This window comes from Suncus etruscus, chromosome 7 (assembly GCF_024139225.1).
Source record: "Suncus etruscus isolate mSunEtr1 chromosome 7, mSunEtr1.pri.cur, whole genome shotgun sequence".
Lineage (NCBI taxonomy): Eukaryota > Metazoa > Chordata > Mammalia > Eulipotyphla > Soricidae > Suncus > Suncus etruscus.
In genome coordinates, this window is record NC_064854.1 from 44,986,623 (window position 1) to 44,989,782 (window position 3,160).

The following is a 3,160-nucleotide window of genomic DNA, read 5'->3' on the forward strand; positions in this document are numbered from 1 at the left end:
TCTTGGCCAGCTTGAGGGACCACATAGGATGCCACGACTTGAACCCTGAGTGCAAGACAAATGTCCTATCTACTGTGCTATCGCTCCAACACCTTAATAAATTCTTTTAATAATGGCTGTAATTAAAATATCTGGGGCCAGTGCAGTAGCACAGTGGGTAGGATGTTTGTCTTGCTTGTGTCAACTTGGGTTTGATCCCTGGCATCCCATATAGTCCCCTGAACCTGCCAGGATGATTTCTGTATATATATATTTTTTTTCCTGTATATATGTAATATATAACAGGGCCCATGCAGGTTTACTTGTTACATTTAGCTTCCATTTAGCTGGTGTCATGAATTGGGCCTGTCTTTGTTTTCTATCCATGCTACTGATACTTTTTTTTGTCCTTTAATATTTTTTTATTTAACCAACTTTATTACATACATGATTGTATTTGGGTTTCAGTCATGTATAGAACACCACCCATAACCAGTGCAACATTCCCGTCACCAATGTCCCAAATCTCCCTCCTCCCCACCTAACCCCCGCCTGTACTCTAGACAGGCTTTCTATTTCCCTCGTACATTCTCATTATTAGGATAGTTCAAAACGTAGTTATTTCTCTAACTAAACTCATCCCTGTTTGCGGTGAGCTTCATGAGGTGAGCTGTAACTTCCAGCTTTTTTCTCTTTTGTGCCTGAAAATTATTATTGCAAAAATGTCTTTCATTTTTCTTAAAACCCATAGATGAGTAAGACCATTCTGCATCTTTCTCTCTCTCTCTCTGACTTATTTCACTCAGCATAATAGATTCCATGTACATCCATGTATAGGAAAATTTCATGACTTCATCTCTCCTGACAGCTGCATAATATTCCATTGTGTATATGTACCACAGTTTCTTTAGCCATTCATCTGTTGAAGGATATCTTGGCTGTTTCTAGAGCTACTGATACTTTTAAAAATTCAAAGCCTTATGTTTTACTCATGTGACTTCATGTGGAATTTTGTGATATTTACTCCTAACTGGGCAGAGGTTTGAGGCAAAGCTGTCACCAAAGTGATATGTTCTTCTCCTGTCTCAGACTAGAAAACTAGGATATCAGCTTTCTAGTAATTGTGATCATACAAAGTTCTGAATTCTTTTTTTGTTTGTTTGTTTTTAGTTTTGGGATCGTACTTGGTGACTTCTGATTTTGCTTTCAGAGATCACTCCTGGTGGGAACCATATGGGGTGTCAGGTATCAAACCCAGGTCAACTATATGCAAGGCAAACACCCTAATTGCTGCATTATAACTAGGGCCCCAAATTCTTTTTTTCTTCCATTGTTCCTTGTTTGTTTTGGAAACACACACAGTTGTGCTCAGGGCATTCTCCTATTTTAACTCTCAGAAACCATTACTGACATCTTTGGGGGCCATATGGATACCAGAGATTGAACCCAACAAGTGTGTCTTATATCTCCAGCTCCTTTTTTTCTTTTTTTTTCTTCTTCTTATATCTTTATTTAAGCACCATGATTACAAACATATTTGTAGTTGCGTTTTAGTTATAAAAAAGAACACATACATCCCCTTGGGGCAGGTGATATGGCATTTGCCTTGACTCCCCTGGCATCCCATATGATTCCCAAGCAAGGAGCAATTTCTGAGTGCATACAGTAGTAACCTCTGAGCGTCATCGGTGTGCCCCCCAAAAAAAAACACCCCCCTTCACCAGTGCGACATTCCCACTACCAATGCCCCCATCTCATTCCTTCCCCACCCCTGTCTGTATTCGAGACAGGCATTCTACTTCTCTCACTCATTAACATTGTCATGATAGTGGTCAATGTAGTTATTTTTCTAACTGAACTCACCACTCTTTTGTGGTAAGCTTCATATTATGAGCCGGTCCTTCCGGCCCTCATCTCTATTGTCTCTGGGTATTATTACAATAATGTCTTTTATTTTTCCTAAAGCCCATAGAAGAGTGAGAATATTCTGCATCTATCTCTCTCCCTTAATATCCTTCTATCATACTTGCTTAAAAATTATGATGGTGATTTTGTCAAATGGTAATTTCCTAGGCATATTTTTTAAAAGTCCTATTATAAAAAAGCTTTCATTTATATATACACACATAGTAATCATTCATTTGATGGTTCATCAAATTATATTTTAAATTTATAAGCATTTTTGTGGTTTCTATGTAACTATGTATATCAAAAAGATGAGTCAACACTATTGTAAACACATGATCCAGACTATATAAGTAAATTATTTTGAAAAATGAGTTTGATGAGGTGTCAGGATGGGGCTGGGAGGGTCATTAGTGGAGGGACTTTGACACTGGTGGTAGGTTTGGAACTGAAAGTCCCTACACTTATTACAAGTTTTATAAATTATGGTGCCTAAAGGAGTTAAAATAAAATAATTTCAAAAAGAAATATAACTTAAGCAGAAAAAGTGCAAGTATGGAGTTTAGAAAACATAATAATTGGCAGGCTGGAGACATTAAGGGATCAAGGTATTTGCCTTGAGCCCTGCCTGGCTCAATCCTTGGCATCACATTTGGTAGCCTGAGATCTGCCAAGAGTGAACTCTAAGTACAGATCCAGGAGTAAGTGCTGACCACTGCTGAGGGTGGCACTAAAACCATCAGGTGTTGGTGCTGCTGAGGGTGGCACTAAAACCATCAGGTATTGGTGCAGGAGGTACTGTGCAATGTTTGCTGAACATTGCTTTCTCATCTCATGAATCCTGGGTCTTGTGGCTTCCCAGAGAAAGGGACTGGCCTTCACCTCCCTGTTGGTTTTCACCTAGGTTCTGTGAACAAGGGAGCTGGGAAGGTAGACCCCAGTGTTCAGGCTGTGTTCCAGGACTATGTCAAACTGATGCCCTTGATTGCAGAAGCCAATCAAATGAGCGAAGAACTAGAAAAGGTAAGAAAACAGCATCATGGCAGGTCCACAATGAACCTCAGAGAACAGATTCAACTCTCCTATCACTCCACCAACATTTCAAAAACATTCATGGCTTAAAGAGGTGAGACCCCATAGTGAGATGATGACATAACTGAGAACACCCTCAGACCTCCATCCTAGACTCTAGTGCTATTTCTTCCCCCTCTGGCTCAGCACAACCCCAACAGTCAAGGACCCCCTGCTCACTATAATCACTCCCATCCTAGATTGT